Source organism: Leuresthes tenuis, unplaced genomic scaffold, assembly GCF_036924035.1.
Source record: "Leuresthes tenuis unplaced genomic scaffold, fLeuTen1.0.hap1 SCAF_15, whole genome shotgun sequence".
Classification (NCBI taxonomy): Eukaryota; Metazoa; Chordata; class Actinopteri; order Atheriniformes; family Atherinopsidae; genus Leuresthes; species Leuresthes tenuis.
In genome coordinates this window covers 27,570,985-27,594,633 of record NW_027325369.1, presented here as the reverse complement: position 1 = coordinate 27,594,633, position 23,649 = coordinate 27,570,985, and the positions used below count along the sequence as shown (strand labels likewise).

At 40.0% G+C, this 23,649-nt stretch overlaps 2 protein-coding genes across 7 annotated transcripts in view; both read right to left on the bottom strand.

Annotated features, from left to right (window-relative positions):
* The window catches only part of myt1lb (myelin transcription factor 1-like, b), a 108,198-nt gene extending 103,513 nt beyond the window's left edge, over nt 1-4,685 (bottom strand). For 5 of the 6 annotated variants that reach the window (XM_072365643.1, XM_072365641.1, XM_072365645.1 and 2 more), the window contains exon 1: nt 3,874-4,094. The gene's annotated coding sequence lies outside the window, so the exon portion shown is untranslated. Of the gene's footprint in view, nt 1-3,873; nt 4,095-4,375 lie in introns of those variants that run through there. The other variant, XM_072365642.1, reaches the window with a different exon arrangement.
* Nucleotides 1-23,649, bottom strand: part of adi1 (acireductone dioxygenase 1) — a 331,967-nt gene that overhangs the window by 129,704 nt on the left and 178,614 nt on the right. The window lies entirely within an intron of this gene.

Sequence of the window (23,649 nt, the reverse complement as noted above, 5' to 3'; positions counted from 1 at the left end):
AAAGACCCTGAGAGTCCATGTTATGTCAAAGATCTAATTCTTCCCCATCAACCCACAAGAGCATCTTGTTCTCAGAATCCAGGCAGCTTGCTGTTCCCACAGTTTCCAGGTTGACTGGGTGGTGGAGTTTTAAGCTTTCAGGCTCCTTTTTGTGGAACCAGCTTTCACTCTGAGTGCAAATTGCTGACAACAAAGTTAAAGACCTTGTTGGAAAGCGCTTGTATCTAATCGACTGACCATTTTGAGTGTTGCTGTTTTTAAATGCCCATTCTGTGTTTTATAGACTTTATAGACTACCATTTCTAATTGTTTTACTTTTTGATTTAATTATTATCTTATAAATATGTACTATTTTCTATACTTTTTTTTCTTGACATAGTTGCATTCAACACCTGTGCCTTTGTTTTGCTCCAAAAAAGCCCTTTGACTTAGTTTATAAAAACTAAAAAGAGCTGAGTTGAGATTTAAAAAAAACAAAACAACTATTTTATCTCCAGTTACTTGGTTGTGCATGAGAGGAGTTAAATTATTCATAAATTGATGGAGATATTATTTGTGGCTGTAATTTCTGTGGCTGAGATTTTTATAATTATTTGATTTGCAGTTATAAAATGCATGATTTTTTTAAAACTATTTTCCTTTCATCTCTGTCAGAACTAAAGAAACTTAGTTGTGAAAAACTATCGAAATTTTTCAGGAGCTGCAACAAATCAGGAATTTGGACTGATGGATATAATAATAATTAATAGTGTGAAGCTGTAGGAGCAGTAGGAACGCTTGTGTGAAGGACACGGGAGCAGCTACATCTTACACTGAGTAGATGTCAGTATTGACAATGTGTCTGCTCAAATAGATCATTCCCCTCTGCACCCCGGCCTGACCATGTCACTGAGACTGATTGGAAGATCACATTGATTCCCTTCAGTGTCTTCGCAAACATTCACAAAGACACAAATTCACGATGCAGCTGCAGGCTCGTGCTTCTTGTCTTTGTATAAGTTAATAAAGGAAATAAAAATATATAGATATATTTGTGGTGGCAGTTTAAACTAAATCTATGATCTCAAATCCAGTACAGGCTATGTTAACTGGCTATCCTGTAAGCATTTCTTGGCCCTCACTGCAGGGATTCATGGTCATCTGCTTTGTACTCAGGGGGAGGTTGAGCAGAAAGTAGCACAACTGGGAACCGCATCCAGTTCAACACTTATTCTGAGAGATTGGTCATAGTTTCTTAGTGTGTTTAGGGATGTTATTCCAGACTAAATCATCTTCACCTGCTGAATGGTCTACAGTTTTTGTATTACAAAAATTAAACAAAGGCAATGAAGTGCTTAATGTCCACATTTCTTTGTCTTGTATCCTCTCTGATATCAGTTGCTGCTACCTTTTTAAATGCAAGCACAAATATCCTGACAAAGAGGGTATTTGAGGATCATGCTCATCTCAGCCGATGCACTAAACCCCAGAGAAATGGATGATGTTGTGATCTCCCACTGGCTTTCCACTTGATTCTCTATTTTGCTTGAATTCATCTGGAAATTCAACTACAATTCTCCCTTTTTTTTCAGTAAAGAACAACATCACCATCTATTTTTGCCTTGACAATGTCAAGAGCAATACAAATTTAAAGAAACACATATTTGCAGTAAACATGTTTTTAAACATTAAGTAAAAGAAAAAAAATATCTCAATGAATGCACGTTTGAATATTTTCATGATTGGTGACCAACACAGACTCTGTAGCATGATTACAAAATCCCACTAAATGGTACCCAATCATGCTAATAACATAGCGTGACAATGTGGGATTCAGTCACTAAACACGGAGACTAATATTAGCACATGGCTGCCCCTCACCTCCTGACCCACCCATCATGAAGGGGATCCCCAGGAGGCTTTTTGCGCCTCATTCATTAGACTGCCAAAGAATAAGGGACATACAGTATCTCCCAGGCGAAGCTGGAGAAAAGATCCAAACCCATTCATCCTCTAAACTCTGCATTTCTAAATGAACATGATTTGGAAATAGCTGCAGTTTGATATGTTTTGTCACATTATGATACTGTATTTCAATTTAAAGAAGATGAATCTTAACAATTTACAATAGCAATTTAACACAAAGAAGATATCTGAGCTTGGATGCAGAGGGAAGCTACCGCACATTACAGTACACATGTACAGTGCATCTTATGACCCAACAGTCCATATTCAGCAATCCCATCAACACCCAATTTCCTCTCGCCTCCAGCTCTGACTAGACTGTTGTGATTAAGAGGGGCTGGGTCCTTCTGCTCTCGTTCCCCGGTGAGAGAGATGAGAGGAACGATGTGAGGGAGGAGGAAGAGAAAGAGGCGGGGGTTCCCACAACATTGGTCTCAGTAAGACCCAGGTAGTGTGCTTTCCCTCTATAATTTAATCACATTCAGCCGTCTCCCTGTCCTCGGCTCGCTCAGCAAAGCACATCAAGCACCGCGGTGGCGCATGCACGCAAGCACACACACACACACACCCACACACACAGAACATCAACACAAGTCTCCTCTAACAAGCAAGACATCTCCTTCCTCTTGCAGCTTAAGGAACATCCCGGAGAACACGGCTTCACCTCATGCCAAGCAGCTCGTCTCAATCGCTTTGACACAACCTCCACATACAGATGCAGGGGACTCAAGGAAACTTAAAAACAGAGTAACCATTCTTACTGAGTGACACGAGCTGTGCTTAAGCAATAAAATGGGAAATGCAAAGGGACGGAATGGCTGTTTTCACCACAGTTTAAATCTGTAAGCAACAACTCTGTGTAATAAAAACTTCAACTGCACCTACTTGAAGAAGGTTAATTTAAACTGATAAGAAAAATCTAAGATCTAAGAAAATACAGTTATGGTTCCTCACAGTATCCCCAGATGTGATCAAACAATGTCTCCATCATTTGTTGACATGAGAAACATTCATTCTGACGCATTTTTGGCGACGGAGAGTAGTACACTTTGTCTCTGAGCTTTGTTTTTCTTGACAGAATGAAGCATGTTGTGGTGCATCTGCCTTCTGTTGTGTGTATACCACAGTAAATGCCACCCACGGGAGCACACAAAGGCACACACACAACAACATCTACTTTGTTTTTTCTTACATGCAAACTAGAAAAATGCTTTTTGTAGAATGAAGGAAAGAGCGAAGGGACTGCTGGGCATGAGTGACTGTAAGAATGCAACTCAACCAGAGAGTTAGCGTATTTGAAGTTGAAACTCTACTCCAACTTTAAATTCTCTCTTTCCTCTCCTACAGTCTCTTCTGTTTTTATTTCCACTGCATCTTGTTTTTCTCTGGCACATTACCTCCGAAATGTAAGAGTGACAGAAGGACAAAAAAACAATATATTTGACCAATAATGAAAGTATAATTATAACAATGAAAGTACTTAAAAAAGGGCAAAATTTTAAAATCAAACCCAGCCATTTGAGAACTTCAATGTAGATTATTTTGTAGCTTTACAAAAGTAGGGTGATGAAATTTAAGCTCAAGTTTGCAGCGCAGCATTACACAATGTAGAAGGACATAACTTCTAGAACAAACTTTTAAATGAGTACTATTAGAAAAGTACAAATTCATTAAAGAAGAACAAGTGTAGTTCTAATTCCTAAGAAGAGAAAACAACTATTTTCAAAAGCAGTTCAGCATAAATGTGACATTAGCCCGCCCAGAGCAACATGATTAAAAGAGAAATAAACAAAGCCAGCTAATTCTTTCCAATGTCTAACAATAGAAGAACAAACACTGTGGAGAATTCAAAAGCAAGTTTTGTAAATCAGTCTCAATCAGCAAAACAGCAAGGACACAGGATGCAATAAACAGGCACAAGTTACCTACCAACTGCAGTCGTCTTTTCAAACTTTCCCTCCTGATGTCCACAATGCACTTCCTCTCCTATTTTCAGTATTTCAGTCTAATTTTTTCCCCAATTCCCTTACTGAGCTCACTGCAAAGTTCTGCTCTCCTCCTGCATACAAATCATCTTTACGACTTGAGAGATGACTGAGAGAAGGAAGCAGAGCGAAGGCAGAGAGGATGACAGAGGGGTGGAGGAGCAGAGATAATGGTTAGAAGGCAGACGACCAATGGGCCGGGAGCCTAATGGAAAAAAAAGAGAATCAGGACACACCAATGAGGCGCAGCCTGGAGAGAGAGAGAGAGAGGAGCAGGGATGGCGAGAGCGCAGTCAGGAGGAGACGGCGTAACGCAGACCGAGAGAGGGATGAGCACGGGAGGAGGAGAGAGGCGAGAATCCCAGGCGAGATGGAGAGACTGCAGATCAGAGAGAACAAAAAGAAAGAAAGAAAGGCTTGCAGAAAGAGAGAGGAAGCTGACTTACCCGGGTACTGCCAGTGGCATCCTTCACACACCGCCTCGCAGACTCCACACACACACGCACGCACACAGCGATAGAGGAGCACGCCGTGCTGCTGCTGAGACTAACCAGTAGCAAAAACAACAAAGAGGAGAGGACTGCCAAAGTCGACTGGTATACCCTAAAGCAGCTGTGTGTGTGTGTGTGTGTGTGTCAGGGAGGAAGGATGGGAGTGTGTATGAGCATGTGTTTGTGCTGGGAGGAGAGACAGTTGAATGAAGCTGTTCTTAGTCCTACAAGCTGATCTGCTTCCCTCCTCTATCTGGCTCTGCATGTATGTCCTCCAACACTCAGTATGTTCTCCCTCCCGCCCCTGCTCTCCCTCTGCCTGCTAATGTGCCCTCCCTTCCCCATCTCCCTCTTATACATTTATTCAAGGCTGCAGACTGTCTGCTCCCAGAGTCAGATCTTCCCACGGGCCCTGGGCTGAGATGAGGGGAGGGAGGGAGAGGAAAGACAAGGAGAACAGAGGAGGGATGGAGAGGATAGTGAGCCATGTGGAACATGTGCAGTGCATTCATTTCAAATGGGAAAGGTACAAATTTGTGCCTTTAAAAGGGCTAAATGAGCTCCACTCGTGGTTCGGTGCACATTATTTGGCCTGGGATCATTCAGAGAGCTGAGAGGGATACAGGAAGCAAACTTAAAAGAAGTCTCAGGCTGATCGCTGGCTTCTTGTTAATTAACACTTTTCCCTACATTCCAGGCTTCGAGGCTGGCTGAGCACCAGGACTGAGAGTGGAGAAGATGAATGAGTATTGAAACAGGCTAGTTGTAGCCATGTGTTCAATGCTGAGCACAGCTCGCAAACAGGAGAACAGCGCTTACAATATAATCATGCTCAAACCATAAAGAGGGTGACATTCATGTGCATTCTTGTGTGAATGAAAATGGGAATAACGACGTGATGATTTCCATATTTACTCAGATATGCAAACACAGAGGATGCTAATTTGATCCCTGAGACATCATCATAATTAGATTATAAATTAGGTCCATTTCTTACCGGACAAGAGGTGCTAATTCATTCATTTTCCCCGTGTGGGATGGAATCAGCTGAAAATGCAGCAGCCCCGCCGGGCACAAGAACATACTGAGGACTCCTCATAAAGCAGAGATAAGCAATAACATTTTCAAATAAATCAGTTTTTATATATCATATTCAGACGTGCCTTCAAAAACACGGGCATATGCTGCACCCCTTAAATCGAGAATACATGCATATGAGGCACATTGTGAAGACATCTCTTGAAACAGTAAATAAATCAAATGCCATGCAGCTGTATTTTACTCAACCAACAAGCACTGCTGTCTCCAACAATGCTGCCAGGCGGCTGAGGAAGGCATGATAAGTACTCTTGTGGGTTGGGACACAGATGCCCTTAGGGCGTTCAATATTACCAAATTCAAATTCTTATTTGACTATGTTAATGCCAATCAAACACAATTAATTTACTCCACGTCCTTAAATAAACAAGCAGGAGAAATGTGCACAACGAGTGGAAGAAAGAGTGGATAATTTAAAGAATCGCAATGCACCGAGAATACTAGACGGAGCTAAGTGTCCAAGCAGTTACAAAATGAAACTCCGGTATCAGAAAAGTAAGAACAGTATAGCAGTGAAGTGCTAACTGTTACAATACTGAGATCTCTCAGTTGAATGGATGCACCAATTGTGAAACTCTGAGCCATTGTAGATTTTGAAAATATGGCACTGGTACAGCGGTACCAGTGTTTTTTGTCGGGAAACAATGAAATGTTCAGGGCAAAACAAAGAGAACAGGATGCACCAGAAGAATATCAACAACTACCAGCAGTTGATGTCATTATATTTCCTGAGAGGCTTATGCTGATGTTCGGCCAATATACTCTACGTATCTCCAGATAAAATACAATTGTCACTTTTAATCAGTGGAGATAGCACAATTCACAGGTTTGATGTGCGTTTTTATTGATAATTTTTTGAGAATTTGCAGTTTCCAAGAATATAAGCTCATTTTGGCTGAAGTCAGAAATTTAAATATTATCAACACAAACACAAACCAAGTACAATTTCAATATACTTGTGTTTTGCTTGAGTTTTTAAATTTGATAAAGCTTTATGTCTTTTTTCCATCAAATACAAAAATTTGACTTATCACAGTCCGTAAGCATATCAGGGAGAGCCTTTTTGTTTTTGAGCATGCAGGTTCCCTTTCATGACTTACTGGGACACTTTAAGGAACGAAATAATGAAGAATTCAGCCTGCACATTACCTGCTGTGAGAAGTCAAAATGGCTGCTGTGAAAAGTGGCTGATCCGGCAAGGGGAGCGCCTGAAGTATAGATTAGAAAGAGGTCAAAATAGTCGTTGAAAAATAAGCTTACTTTTACAAGCATCGTTCTCAGCGGACATCGATAGAACTGTTGTGCATCTTCTTACATTGTAATAAGCTCTTGCCAAAAATGAAAAGTATGTTCTATGCAAAAACATATTTCTTTTCTGTTTTTCTAAACTGGTGAACTCTCCTTTTGTAATAGTATCATAGAATGCCACAAGACTATATTTCTATATAGAATTATTCTTGTGTCCACAGAATTGAAAGGAAAAATTCATGTCCCAGGTCTCGCAAACTTCTCTAAGACTATGTTAGGTGACATGTGCATGCATTCACAAACACAAGTGCAGCTCTCCTTTAATCCTTAATCCTCAATGCTTCACTTATGCATCAGAGTTTACTTTCAGTAAGGACAAGCAATTCATCGTTTACTCATGCTCAACAAAATGCCTACACACGGCATGCAACGCGTTTTCTTGCTTTAACTAGAAAGATGTCAATGTTTTAGTCGGCAGGGGTTTTGTGAGAGTATGTTTGGTGAAACCAGACCTGATTAATACTAAAAGTTTAATATCAGTTTTATACCACACTGAGATGGTATAACGCTGCGATATATGGTCAGTCAAGCAAGAGAAAGTCTAAGAGACCTTTAAAGAAACCATATGTTGAAAAGCAGAACCTGGGGACGGATGTGTTGCTCTGCATGTACATCTTGGTATAAAAAGGAACTGGCTCCTCTGTTCTTTGTCTCACATCTTTGGGTTGCAAGCTGTATGACCCTGTGAGCAGTATTAAAAGAATTCTCTCCACTAAAGACGATTGCCAAAAGCCTAACTGATTTTAGCCTCCTGTTTTACTCTGCTTCTTGGTACTGAAGACATCAGAACAGCATGACATGACAGGACCTATAGCCAATGAGTCGGTGTTAATGTATAGTTTTCAAACCCCAACCATGTACAATTAAACATTTTAACCTGATCTGTACTTTAAACTCCGAACAGTAACATTAGCAGGTGAGAGCGAAGTTGGGGATTTAACACAAACCTCTCCTTGCCCCTGATGTGGCATTGTTTCCCTCGATAAGAGCGGCATCATTCGATATCATTAGATTGTCACGTCGCAAAAGTGTGTGAGTGGAAACATCATCTGGAGCACAACGGAAACTGTATCATGGTGCAGAACTGAGGAAGGGAAATGTATTGTAGTATACCCTCCCCCCCCCCCCCCCCCCCAAAAAAATTACTGATTTTTAAAGGACAGTATTGTCTGTTCAGAAAAACTCATTTAAAACATTTTTCAGTAAAAAAAAATAGTGATATTATGATTTATGTTCATTTTAAGTGATTAGGAAATTGCAGAAAATACATTTTCTGGAAATTATAAAGTTTTTTTGTTTTTCAGAGAAAACTTAGAGCCTTGCTGATGTTTTCATACCAACTGTAGAAGTTGCTGGAGTTCAGGTGCAGTATTGATTCAGCAAACTAACAGTATGGACTCAACAATTAATTCATGACCTTGGAAACTATTTTTGAAATGTGTAAACTTTTAAAATCTTCCACTGCACTGACAACAAACTTCATCTGCTGATGTGTGTTTTGGTCAAAGCATCCTGAACAATGTTATATGGTAACACAGTTTTTGCTCTGAAAGTAAAACTGTCTGATGCTCTTAAAAGTATAACTATACTTGAAAATTTGTTAATCGAGTAAAACATTAAGATTAGATAGCATTTTCAGATTTGAATGTCAATAATGTCAATGTTCTTGAGTCAAACTGTTCACTGGAAATTCAAAGTGCTTGGAATATTTGCAGACCAATTTTAAACCATCAATTAACCAATGCGTCTCATTATTAAGGGGTATGAACTGCTTTTTATAAAACCCACATACACTTAACATAGGCATACAAATGCTTTTCCAAAATTAAAAAAAAAGATGCAACATCCCGTCTCAACTGAAGAATGAGTGGAAGAAATGAAGGGAAAGCTGCAGTACAGCACTGAAGAAGGATGTTGTTGAGGTTAAAGGTGTTGGTGCTGCAGAGTGGAAGCAAGCGAGTGCCAGGGAGCCAGAGGAGGAGGAGGAAGGCGATCTGTGTGTTTTGGGACTTGAGATGATAGCGCTGGAGAAGGTGAGGGCTTGTTGTTCAGTGGGACTGAGGGAGGAGAGCACGTGAGGTGATGGGGAAGAGGAGGATGAGAAAGAGAAAGGTGTATAAGGGAGGAGAGGTTGTATTGCTGGTGTACTGGGAGTAAGAAAAAGGAGGAATAACAAGCCTCAGCCTACTTATGTACAGTGCGCGCATGTGTGTGTGTGTGTGTGTGTTAGAGACAGGCACTTGGGTCTTTGGAATGGGATGACAAATGTGCCAGACATGAAAGACCAGAACACACACAAACCCACAGGGAGCCTGCTTACCTGAACACACATATACACACAGCAGCAGCACACAACCATGGCTTCAGGGGATAAACACACTAACACACACATACTGAGTTTGCAGAGCTATATTTGTAAGGAGTTTCAACTCTAAATCTGAAAATCATGCCTACACTCATCTCTATACTTGCCAGACTTAATCCTACTTCATTTAAGCGGTTATACTATTGTAATGTTTAGCACTTACAAAGTTAAATGTGTAAAACATAGTTTGAATTCTCATCTAGTTCCCAGCTACGGTCAGAGGACGAAAACCTACTTTTCAAACCTAAACGTATATGTTTGGTCGCCACTTGGTTGATTCTGAACAGGCTGAACCAAATGCAGGACAGTGGAATTAAAAGGCCAAACAGCGTCTTATTTTATTTCTCAGTTCTGTTGATTAAAGACAGCTGCCTAATTTCTGAAAGACCTAAATAAAAATAAATTTAAGACTAATCATATACTGCTTATATTTGCTGATGAGAATGTAGCTATGTGCAGTCTTATAGTAACTGAAAGATGCAACATTGCAATGAATAGTTTATTATTCCCAAAGAAAACTTAGAATGTTGCAATATCATTTGAAAATTTAGTACTTAAGAAAAGAAAAAAATAAATAAACAGAAAGATAAGATAAACATAAGGCGAACAAATAAAAAGGCAGATTATATATTTCATCTCAAAGACTTCCCATTAAAAAACTAAAGATGAGATGCATCTTTAGATTGTAATCTTAATCAAATCAGAAGGCAAGCAAAGATTTACAGCTCTAAGAAATTCTGAAAGTATAATACACCAACAGACATACACAAAAATACTACACGCAGTCACGATGGTGCATACTTACACAAATACGCACAGCCACATTCTTATGTAAATTCCAAATAACCCACACTAGAACAAAGGCATGGCATAAGGGCATACATAAACATTACATGTTCAGGCATTATGCAGACACATGCACACATCCAAGCTCCGATAAACACTCAAACACACACCTACACCCCATTTACCTCATTCAGAGAGGTAAAACCACGCATCATTTCACCCTCTCACTCTCTTTCTCTCTCTCAAGTCCCCAAATCCATGGCATATGACCTTCTGTGGGACAGATAAAGAATGTGCTTATCAGTCATGCAAATGAGGCTGAATTCATTTTCCACAACAGATGGCCTCATAGATAATGATGATGGAGGAGAGAAAATTAAATGTCTCTCGCTCGGTGACCATGGCAACCGCGCCTCTGCGGCGTAATATCAATAATAAGTGTGCCGCATAATAAGGTTGTCAGTACCGTGAGTCAAAACCTCCCATGACGGGACAGACCAAAACGACGGGAACAGGGGACCAGAACTGGGGGGGGGGTTTCTTGGAAAGTTTGGCTGCCACTTCAGCAGGAGGTCTGCTGAAGTTGTCTCAAGCCAACTTTCACTTCCTCCATACCAATACCACATTAAATCAGTATTCATTCAGAGTTTTTAAGTAACTAATGTTTTATTAAAAAATTATGACTATTTAAAGTTCACAAAATGTGAAAAAAATCTCCTTTACTGATCAGTGTTACTTCTATAAACTGTTCCACCGCTCACTTTATTGAAAAAATGCTTTTAAAAAAAAAAAAAAAGATTAAGCAGATAAATTAATCGTATTAACATGATAAATTTCTGTTAATTTAAATTCCTTCATCTAGACTCTAAAATCAAAGCAAGGGGTCACCTGTCTTTCATCTGTAGCTCACAGAATCTGCCAATCTGCCAGTAAGGCACTAACTATTTATATTGCTGAGAACAATTACACTAAATTTGTCAAAATATAACAAGACTAGACTAGACGAATAAACTTGCAGGTTCTCTCTCCTCCTTCTCTGCTGTGCTTCAGCTCTGCCCTTCACTGCAGAAGAGGCTGTCATTCATGCACAGCTGTCAATCAAACTAATCAAATACATTAGCTTCAAATCTCTTCAGGTCACGTGCTTTTCCCAAACTTTGACTTTCACTGTTTTGCATTTAGTCATAAATATTTAATCTGGTAACACATTTTCAAGTTTGTGGGGTTTATTAGTTGCAATAATACAATATAAATGATTAATTATTTACAAAGAATGTTTCTTTACAAAGTTGCACAATTTGTCCTCTAGCAGAAAGTTTAAACATATTATTCAGAATGTAGATAGAGGATGTTGCCAGGGTTGAAGCTCCTGCTCAATTCTGGGATCTTATAATTAACTTGAAGATATAGATTTTTTGGTATTCTACTATTGCGGTAAATGAGTGAAATACTTTATGAATTGATCCAAGCTCTGATTATGGCACTTAGTGGCTACACTTTGAAGAAAATTGAAAAATCCTAGAAATAAGTCAGTCAGGTCAACTCTTACCCTTTAATCAGATCAGATCAGATTGTAGTTGAGTGTTTCACAGAACCACTCTTAAAAGCAGGACAGACAGGACCAATACAACACCTATTTCACTGTAATTTACAAAGCTGCGGCTTCTACATTCAGTCTAATGTGCTGCTATTGTCTCTGCACACCAAAGGTTTGGCATCAAGCTTGACAGTGTGTACTACAAGAATAACATTTGAATTTTTAAGATCTACTCACAGAAACCACTGAAGCCATTGCAGAGAGCAGTGGAGCTCCAGTCTTTTTTGCACTACAGTTTGCCTAATTACAACGCTGATTTATTTGCCCCATTATTTAATCTCAAGGCCCAGCATCACTGGTCCTGATGAAAACAGTGATTATTGCTCAAGTATGAGCCTGAATGGGAATTTGAATTAACATTGCTTGAATAAAGGAAAGAGAGGAAATTTTTCAGGGAGTCAGATTTGCAGAATTTCTCTTCTTCATTAACTCATTTTGGGAGCCATTTTCAAAACCCTCTCTTTATTGACCAGTTGCTCTATCATATATGTTTGTGAATCCAAGCAGTCCCCTTGCTTCAGGAAGCACTTGCTCAAAGGACAAACAGCATTCAGTTGCTCCGTTGCCTCGTCTGCACTTGATTGGGCCTTTGTGCTCTCGATACTGTTTAAAAGCAGAACAATGATTAACACCATCACCAATGACCCGTTCCTACTCCTTTGCTTTAGGATTGCTGTAGCTGGATCTCTCTGAGCTGATTCTTTATGCATTTACATAAAACATTCACACAATATATTACATCTCAGTGGAGTTGTGGTGGCTTATTTTCTTTTAAGGCTGTCACATTGTAGAATAGCCTCTGTAAGAGGGATTGACTGATAAAATAAGTGAAAATCTGTTGACTGTATATAAATATGTTTAGATCTCCTGATAGTAGAGTCCACTGACAGAGTGTGTGCACTTTTCTGATCATTAAACCAGCAGGTATAAGAAGACAGCATATACTTTGGCACTTATGTCACCTCAAAAATACAGTTTTGTGGTGTCTGGATGAGTGATTAAATGATTCAGACTGCAGAGTTTCACAAATCCTTTTGTACATGTAGAAAGCCACAGAAAGTCAGTTCCATCATTTTCCCACCATCTGTAACAGTGTTAAAGCGTCTGAGTCTTCTCAGTCACTGCACTGGGAAACGTAAAATAAGATGTCTAAGGCCACTTTCAGTCCATCTTTAGCCCAGCATGAAAATATATTTGAATGGAACCAGGCGGAGGTGGTAATGCAATGGTCACTGCGATTCTCATCTTCTGCCGCAACATTACTTAGTGTACTGCAATTCCTGTAATGTCATCTGATCAGGGGTTGTGCTGCATAAAAACTGAATTTCAGCTCTTCATAATGCGATTATAGTGACAAAAGAAAAACTATGGGCATGATCCTGTTCATGAGTCCCACGAGCCTTTAAACACATGGATCATGTTTATTTGGCTCCCTGGTATTTCACACAATAAAACCCCACCATATTTGCTGTACATTTACAGCCAGTTGGCATGTAATTAAACTCAGTAAACCAACAGTACTATACTTAAAAAAATATATATATATTTCAACCAGTAGCAGTGGGTGGTCATAGTAAAGTCAGTTCAATTCAGTTCAATTAAACAACCCTTTATCAATCCTAGATGGGAAATTATACTGCTGCAGCATCAATTATTATTTATAGATACGCTTTTGTTATAGATAGATAACAAATCAAAATATAAATTGCCTGACAAACATGTAGAAAGTTGACAGATGGCAGAGAGGAAGGGGTGGTAGAAATCTTCAGAGGTCCCCATCAATGGGTTTGGTTGTTTTTGTAGCTTGGCAATAACTTTCCACAAGATGTCACACACAGACTTGGCAGGTAGCACAGGTGAAATCTCTCTGTAGACAAAATGGACAAGAATTAACATCCAACAGTTCAACATCTGGGGTGCAGAGATGCTCCTTCTCAGCGACATGTCCAGGATAACTGAAATTCCTCCTCCTTCACAGATACATCTCTGTCTGCAGTCTCTGTCTGCTTGTATTGTCTTAAAGCTGCAGATGAGTTAAAAGAAAAGTTCATACACTCACTCACTCAAGGTACCGTGCATTTTTTTTCCTGCTTCAAGAAGAACTTGAGTAGTAGAAACAGTATGATGAATGCTTTTTATCTGTATGTCCATTTACTGCAAAGTCCAATTGAATGAAATCTGGTGGATCAGAATTTTGTTAAAATTGCTAAATACAGCATTGTTGTTGGTAATGATTGCACTTGTTGCCCTTTTCTCATGACCTCCACCAACATCAGCTGCAACAGTAACATCTGCCTCAGACACTGATGCTGTAAATAATTATGTCATAAATGATAATATACCAGACAGAAGGATGAAATCACTCTTTTTGCTTTAATTCGACATATAGCTAAAGCTATATGCTACACTGCAGATTCAGGGAATATTTTTTCAGCACGGAAAGTCATGATAAACCCCATCTTTAACCCTTTTTTTAAACTTTTTATTTTTTACACTGTAATTTGATACTGTGTTTAAAAATATAGAGCTGCTATAAAATATTGGCAAACCATGAAACTCTAATATACAATAGACGTCAGTTTGTGGAGCCAGTAATAACAATACTGAATCTAATGCATATCCACCTGGGCTGCTTCTCATCAATTTTTAGTCTCAGTTCAGGAGACCTTTAACAGACCTCAACAGAAACTTACAAAAGAGAGCTGTGATTGCACTATGAAGGAGGTTCTGTAATGTAGCCTACAGTGATGGCGTCTATTCTGCCTACAGGGATCAGTAAATTTGGTAATCACAGACAACAAACTTCTCAGCTAATGATTCACTGTAGCTGCTGCCATTACACATCCACCTCCAACTTTTAGATACTAAGAGCTAGAGGCTTCTTTGTTGTCTTCTTCCAAATATAAACCCTTGGAAGGAGGGAACAGACTGAATGAGTCATCGGGGCTTAAGGTTATGTGCCCCCTCAGCCGGTTAAAGATCTTGGTGCAATGACTTCAAATATAAACAAGACTCAGTCTATGAGATTATATATGATTATATATATCTCAGTATATCCTTCTGTCACTGCTGTTTGTGTTCTAGGTGCAGATCAGATGAGGGGATGCATCTAAAAAAAAAAAAAAAGGGTGATGGATTTTTCTTCAAATTCTGCCATATTGCTACACACCCAAATTTTCATTTATAGTCATGTATGTTTATAACTGCAACGGCTGTCATACAATCCCAAATGATAAAACAAACAAAAAAGAAAAACGTAGTAGTATTTCTACATTTACGCTGACTGATTTTATTGCAGACATCATGAACACAAGATATTTAATGTTTTGTCTCATAAGCTTAATTCAGTTTGTTAATATACATTCATTTTTGCATTTCAGTCCTGCAGCACATTCCAATAAAGGTTGGGACAGTAAATCTTTTACCACTTTGTGATGTTTCCATTCCTTCTCATGACCCTTGAAAGAAGTTTTGACATTGAGGATATCAAGTGATGAGTTCAAGAGTTTCCGGTGTTATTTTGTCCCATTCTTCCAGCAAACATGCCTTAAGGTGTGCAGTGAAGTTTAAAAATTCTTCAATATCCTCTTATCGGGACTGGTCAGGACTGAAGGCAGGCCAGAACCCGTACCCTCTTCTTCCTCAGTCATGCCTTTGTATTGTGCGCAGAATGGGGTTTAACAATGTCTTGTTGAAAAATGCGTGGGTGTCCCTGGAAAACATGTGGTCGTGAAGGCAGCAGATGTTGCTCTAAAATCTCAGTGAACTTTTCTGCATTAATGCTGCCATCACAGAAGTGGAAATGAGCCAAGGGCACTGATACAACCCCACACCATCAAAGAGCCTGGCTGCAGGGACTTGTTGCTCATAACAGTCTGGATGCTTCTTTTGAGTTTTGGTCTCCACTGTGTGATGGTCCATCCCAGATGCCTCTGAGCCCTAAGAAGTCAACACCAACTCTGTACAAGGTTAACATAAGCTTCTTTTGCACAGCAAAGTTTGAAATGGCATTTGTGACTGTAACACCGTATTACAGTGCTTGACAAAGGTCTCCCACAGTAATCCCTTGTCAATGTGATTATATCAGCTATTGATGAATGGCAATGACATTTCTCCAGAATCCTTAAACAGTTTCAATGATTTTTTTTTCCCTGTAGATGGAGAAAAATGCAAATCCCTTCTAATCTTTCTTATGGAAACATTGTTTTAAAACAGTTTAATATTTTTTCCTCTCACATTTTTCTTGTTCATCTTTACCAGTCTTTCATGGGTGCTGCCCAAGTAGAATCACCTGTTGTCATCACATGTTGGATAAAATCTTTATTTTGATATCTTATCTTATATTATCTTCATCTTTAACCTCAATAGACCTAAATTGAACCATCACAACTTTTTTGGAATGTGTTGCAGATCTAAAATGGAAACATTAACGTGTATTAACAAAAAATTTAATCGACCAGACAAAACAAGAAATATCTTAGGTTAATTCTGAGTGCAATGAAAGAAAAGTTATAGTAAGAATTACTATTTCTTTCATACTGTTTCAATGTTTTCTGATTTGAGGTTGCATTATTTAAGGTTTCCTGCTTTATTTAACCCCATGTCCATCTTTGTCACTGATGTGATCTGCTTCTCCATCTCTGTCTCACTTTCGCTCCTTTAGCCTCATCATACACTCTCGCCCCCTCTTTTCTACTGTGTCTACCAGCCAGACGCTCTCAATATAGCTCTGCTCATAAACACAGAGACAAAGAGACAGAGCCAGGCAGGGAAAGAGAAAGCCTCCTGTGACAGTAATAAAAAAAAAAGAGGAGCAGGCGAGAGATGGAGAATGGGATGAATGAGTGGGAGGAGAGCAGGAAGTAGGAGAGGACACACTAATGTAGTGAATCCTACAATGTGTGTGTGAATATGTGAGAGAAGGCAAGGAGGGACACTGGATGAATCAAGCAAAGCAGAATGATAAGTCAATGAGCAAGACAGTGGGAGAGAGAAAAGAAAGATGATGGAGGTGGAAAAAAATGCAAGAAATGACGCAAGACAGCAGGAGAGAGGAAGCTGAGAAAATGAGAGACAGAAAGAAAAAACAGGCTGGGGGAGAAGCAGTGAAAATGAGGAGGGAGGAAAAGGCTGAGAAAGTAATAGAGACAGAAGATATCTGGGATTTTCTCTGTCATGCAGCAGAGCTTGAAAGTTGTAAAGGTTTTAGATTTTCTACATCTGCATTTCAACAGAAATATGGCTATAACCTCCTATTGCAGCAGGAACAAACATTTCTACAAACTGTAAATGACTCCAATCAACTTGGAGGAATTTTGGCCCATGTCTCTGTTCATAACCACCTCCGGTCTGTGGAGTTTTCTACAAACTGCTAGCATCACATAGGTTGGTAGAACCACTTGTGTGCTTAAAGTAGTCACGGCTTAGATTCAGGTCAGGCAGATATACTGATATTTTTCTTCAGTGTTCACGTCTACATCTAAGACTTCATTGTTTCATCAGTGATGGAACATCATTTTGACCCAGATGAAGAGAAACAGGCCCAAACAATGATACTACCACCACTGTGTTTCACAGACATGATAAGATTTTTATACTGAAATTCAGTGTTTTCCTTTTTAACAAATGTAAAGCCTCCAATCAAAAACACTAATGTAAACCAAAACTTTATCTATTAACAAACGTCCATCCAGCAGCCTTCTGGCTCATCCATGTGATCTCAATCAAATTTAAGAAGGGCAACGATCTATTTATTTGTTTGTTTTTGGACAGCAGGGATTTATCTTTGCAGCCCTGGCATGCACACGATTGTTGGTCAGTGTCCTTCAGATTCTTGCCTCATGAACATTAACATCAGCCAATGAGAGAAGCCTGCAGTTGCTTAGAATCTTTACTTTCCTTCATTTTCACACCATCTGTCTCACTGTGAACTGGTGGAGTCCAAACTCTTTAAAGATCGTTTCAGCTTTCAAGCACAACTGTGTATCCTTGTGACTGTTTTCAGGGTACTCACTAAGTCTGGTGATTGTATGTGTCATGTGAATATGTGTCTTTATTTAGCCAATCGCCTCCAACTTCCCATTAACCTTGAGCACACTAGCTTGTAAGACAGAAAGGTGTGAATGGCTGGCAGAGGGAGAGAAAAGATGGAGTATGAGAGAAGGAACACAACATTGTAATTACCGGCTACATGCTGGTTGGCAATCATAGCCTATCTGCTCTTCACTTGTCTTTCTTCCCTTGCTCCTCCCTCCATCTCCTGCAGACCTCCAACATCTCTTCCGTTCTTCCTCTCTGTCTCTGTCGCACTCACAGGGGGTCTGAGCAGGCCTCTGCAGGCAGGGAGCCTTTTTTGCACGGGCACCTGCCGGGCAGCTATCGATGTAGATATACACTTTCGTTATCAGACATCTACTTTCTGTTTCGCACAGAAATTTGCAAAGACTGAGGATGGCAGCTTGGAATAATTACAGCCATCACTAGCCCTGACTTAGCCCTGCTGCAGCCTTTGTGTTGTGCAGGTATATATAGTTATTGCTCTGCTAGTGGTAATGGGCCAGTTAAGGCATTGTGACATCTGTCACAACAGCTTTAAAGGTTATACTTTTATACTTTTATAAGATATATTTTAACATAAACCACTGCTTGTACCCTAATTTCACGATTTTACAGTTACATTTTCTAATTTGTGCTTTATTAACTGACCTGAATAAGACATTATTTGAGAACTTACAATACAATCGCCTTCACTAAATAAGGTATACCATAGGTATAGTGCAGTTTAGATAGCTACTCAAGATTAAAAGCATATACGGTGGTGCAAAAGAACACTCTCTCTCAATTCCAGGTTTTACACATCAGGACATAATTTAAAAAATCCCCTGGTGCTTACTAGGTCTTAAAATTAGGTAAATATAACCCTAGATTAGCAGCAACACATGATATTACATATTGTCATTATTTCAACAAAAACTAACCCAAAACAAAAAAATAATAAGTCCAGCTCATGATTCAACAGCTTGGAGAACCACCTTTAGCAGCAAGAACTTGTAATGTAATGTAACATGTAGTCATTTCTGTATGACGTTACCAGTGTCTATCACTGTGGAAGAATTCTGGTCCACTCCTCGCTACAATGTTCATTCATTCATTCTTCAGTTTATTGAGGTTTGCGGCATCTGTTTATGCACAGCTCTCTTATGGTACCACCACAGCATTTAAGTCAGGATGAGGTCTGGACTTTTACTGGACCATTGCAACACCTTGATTCTTTTCTTTTTCACACATTCTGTTGTAGATTTCCTGCTGTGTTTGGGATCTTTGTCCTTTTGATGAGTCTGTTTCAGCCAAGCTTTAGCTGTCAGACAGATGGCCTCACATTTGACTCTAGAATACTTTGGTATCCAGAGGAGTTCATGGTGGACTCAATGACTGCAAGGTGCCCAGGTCCAGGTCTTGTGGCTGCAGAACAAGCCCAGATCATCAGCCCTCCACCACCGTGCTTGACAGTTGGTATGAGGTGTTTGTGCTGATATGCTGTGTTTGGTTTCCTCTAAACGTGCTGCTGTGCATTATGACCAAATATCTCCACTTGGTCTGGTCTGTCCACAGGACATTGTTCCAGAAGTCTTGTGGTTTGTTCAGATGTAACTTTGCAAACCTAAGCTGTGCTGCCATGTTCTTTTTAGAGAGAAGAGGCTTTCTCCTGCAACCCTTACAAACAAGCCCGTTGAATCTTTTTCTTATTGTACTGTCATTAACTTTAACATTTAACATGGTTACTGAGGTCTGAAGAGTCTGAGATGTAACTCGTGGGGTTTTTTTGAGCATTGCACGGTCTGACCTTGGTGGGAACTTGCTTGGACGTTCACTCCACAGAAGATTGATAGCTGTCTTGAATGTTTTCCACTTATAAATATTCTTTCTCACAGTAGAATGATGGACTCCAAATAGTTGGCCTTGTATCCCCTCCCAGATTGACGAGTAGCAACAATTGCTTCTCTAAGATCATTGCTGTTATCTTTACGAGCATTACGGAATCGCTCACACTTGCTGACAATCAATTAATCAACTTTAATTGATTGTCTCTACTGTATCCCTTCATTCCTTTGGAAACAGTAAGGGTGGACTTGGTCACACACTGTTTCTGCATTTTGTCTCTGTTACACACTGTAACTCGTTATGTGTTGTTCATCTGAGGATATATTTGTTTTCATTTTATTTTCTGATGTAAAACCTTAAGAAACTGAGAGATGCATGTTCTTTTAAATAGTTGTATCCAAATCTTTGTTAATGATTTTGAAGAGGCCAGGGATAGAGTGAGTAATTGAATTTCAGTCTGAAGATATGTGAAACTTGCATATGAATACAATTTGATCGATGATAGAGAAATAATTTGTTTCAGGGCGTCAAATGCTGCTGCCACTTTCTTAGGAACCCCATGCAAGGTGTCCTTTGCTGATGGCACCAGGTGAGGCAGACATTACAAACACAAGGCCACTCCACATATGCAGGAGTAAGCAGAAAGGAGCCTACCGTATAACTGAGGTTTGATCCGAGATCCACAGCCTGCAGCTGTACTGGAGGTATTCAACTATTTATGAGTGGAGGAGCCTCCTGTTCACTCTCAGTGTGCTTTGAGCTGAGACAGACGGCTGGCAGGAGGAGGGAGGAATGCTGCTGTGTTTTCTGCTGCAGAGTTTGGGGAAAGCGAAGGGCAAGTTACTCTCTGCAGCTGCAGTGGAGGTTAGAAACATCAGGTCTCTGTGTGGTGTCGGACAGAATTAGCAGCAGGAATTTCTCACAGGACAGATCAGTAGATCTACAGTACTGTACGGGCTCTCAAAACAAACTTTGATTCACCTGAGACTGTTCGTGAGATTATCACGTTACCATGTGGGTCAGGCTATGTTGTCTGTGCTCTGGGAAAGGCTAGAGATCCAACTGTATGTTTATAGGGTTGTGAATCTCTCCAGTCTCCACCATGATACCAATCAAAATAAGTGTTTGGTGATACATTTCCAAGACAAATTTCTTGCTAATGCTGAATAAAAGGAAGTAGCCTTTTGAAGTGTTCAAAGGTTCAACAATTTACAACTGTTGAGCCTCTCAGGACTGAAGTTCACTGAAGCAGGAGGAGTCACACTCAGACTTCATTCAAACTTTTTTCTACAGTCAACTTCTTTTCTTGCTATGCTGCTATCTGCAGTGTCTCACAGGAGGCTTAGGAGCAGTTACTGAATTGGGAAAAGGGGTGTTCTAAGTATGTCATTCACTCTGCTTTGAATCAGCCGCAGAAACAGACGAATCTGAAGGAGCTGGATTCATCAAAAGAAGTTAACAATTTGGCTTAAAAGAATCTGGTGTCTGACCCACGATGACTGATGATGACCTCTGATGACCTCTGATATTCTCATCACTTTTAGATTGATGACTTTTAGTTCGGCTTAGTTTGAAGTTGGCTGTGATGAATCCTCATCAGAAAACCAAGGGAAATATATCTTATGTCTTCAGGAAATTAAAATACCTTTTCCTTCTTTTTTTGTAATATTTCACTAGTAGGAGGAAGAATTGACTTAATTATTTTGCAGCAAACAAAAAATATTTTTTAAAAAGCCGGAGAACTGGAAAACGGCCTTGTGACACATAAAAACCTTCAAACCTCAAAATCCACAGAAGGTGTAAGCTGAAGATGTAACCTTGGCCTTAATAGTCCTTATGTAAACAACAACCGTGGATCACAATAGTCTTTGAAAGTCTTTTGCAAGAGCAATGACTGACAATCCCCCAAATAAGAACTGGAAGATGTCCAAATGTCCGAAAAAGTTCAAGTATCTCAGGGTCTTGTTCACGAGTGAGGGACAAATGGAACAGAAGATTGACGGGGGGATCGATGTGGCGTCCGCAGTGTTGCGGGCTCTGCACCGACCCGTCGTTGTGAAGAAGGAGCTGAGCCAGAAGGCGAAGCTCTCGATTTACTGGTAAATCTACGTTCCCATCCTCACCTATGGTCACGAGTTGTGGGTAGTGACCAAAAGAACGAGATTGCGAATACAAGCAGCCGAAATGGGCTTCCTCCGCAGGGTGTCTGGGCTCTTCCTTAGAGATATGGTGAGAAGCTCAGTCATCCGGGAGGGGCTCTGAGTAGAACCGCTGCTCCTCCGCATTTAGAGGAGCCAGAAGCCAGAAGATGAGGTGGCTCGGGCATCTGGTTAGGATGCCTCCTGGACGCCTCCCTGGTGAGGTGTTCCGGGCACGTCCCACTGGGAGGAGACCCCGGGGAAGACCCAGGACACGCTGGAGAGACTATGTCTCTCGGCTGGCCTGGGAACACCTCGGGGTCCCCCCGGAAGGGCTGGAGGAAGTGGCCGGGGACAGGGACGTCTGGGCTTATCTGCTCAAGCTGCTGCCCCGCGACCCGACCTCCGGAAAAGCGGTAGATAATGGATGGAAGATGTCCAAATGGCCACAAAAAGCATAAACCCATCAACAGTGGGGTTACTAAGACTAGAAGAAATATGGAAATAAAAGCACTTGCTTAAAACTGGGTAATCTTTTTTGACTACCTTGTTAATCACTTGTTAAACAACTTACACTTCTCTACAGTGTCTGCAAACTCAAATCAGTACTCGGTGCCTCTGACACTTAGAAAGCCTTGATACATTTTTACTATTTTGGTGTCATCTTTATCCAACCTCCAATTAGCTCGAAATGCTGCAAAGTCTTAACAAGAACATTTTAACAAGAACCACCTCATTCCCCACATTGGCTCCTCGTTAGTTGTAGTGTTTCTGATGTTTGCATATAAATTGTTAATTTCATGCTTTCTTATCCGCAAACCTCATTGTGTCCTTGCTTCCAAACCTCTTGGCTCTTTTTTTTTTGCACATCCACTCCTCTTAATTTGTTTCATTATGTCTTTCTCCTGTGTCTCATATCTTTATTTCAGTTATTTTCAGTTCCTTACGCCCTTTTTCTGGAATCAAAGAACTAAAACAATAATTACCTGAATTTTTGCAAACATTGCTTTGTTGGCATCTTTTTTCGGTATGCGCTCCTCCTATTTCCCTACTGAAGAATAAATATTATACAATATAACTATTGTTCCCATTAGCACCACAAAGTTATGCTCTCTTTTACAGGTGTAGACCATACGCCTCAGCTCGGCGTTAGACGTGGTTTTTGTAGTATGTTCAAGTGTTGTTGTTTTTTTCCTCTAGATCCTGGCAACATGAGAAGACAGAGGAAAGTTTTTTTTTTTGGTTTAAGAAATTGATTTGGAATAAAACAGCCTTTATTTTGATAATCCACTGCTTTCTTGACACTGTTCCAATGTCTGACTTCCTGTTTAACCCATCAGCTCTGAGCAGACTGAAGTGAGATGCATATTTTTTTAACAGAGCACAAGGGATCAACACCAGAAATGTCCAGAGTGGACATGATCAACTAAGATGACCGCACTGCTGCTAGAAAGCAAAGCAGCTGCATCCAGTGAAGTCAAAGTGTTAGAAACACCAAATTCTTGCTTCCTTGACTTCATTCACTTGTTTCTTTTTATTTGGTTTTCACTCATCTGCTGACATTCAACAAATATTCTTCTTTGCACATATTAGAGATAATTTTGTACATGTTTGCATCTCATCCTGTAAATAAGACTATTTAGAAAATATAACATTCTAAAGGTCCATTTGTTGTCGAGATCTTTGGGTGCCATCCTATTGGCTGTTGCTCACCCAGTAAAAACATATGGACACTACAGTGAAGAGTGTTTCCAATCAGTGTGCCTTGACTTTAAGTATACACACTCAGACACACAAATACAAGAGGACCTAATAAAACCTGTACCGACATCCGTCCTTGTCAGTGGAAGCCATGTGATGATCACACACACAGGCGCGCACACACAGGCACACACACACAGCAAATTGAGAGCGAGAGTGCGTGGGCTTAGTGAGTCTGAGTCATTGCTATGTGTGTGCATATTAATCACACTGTGTGTTTCATGTGCCCACAGCTCAAATGTGTATCCCTCCTTATGTCTTGTGTTTCCTGCTTTGTGTGTGTTCACATGTGTGT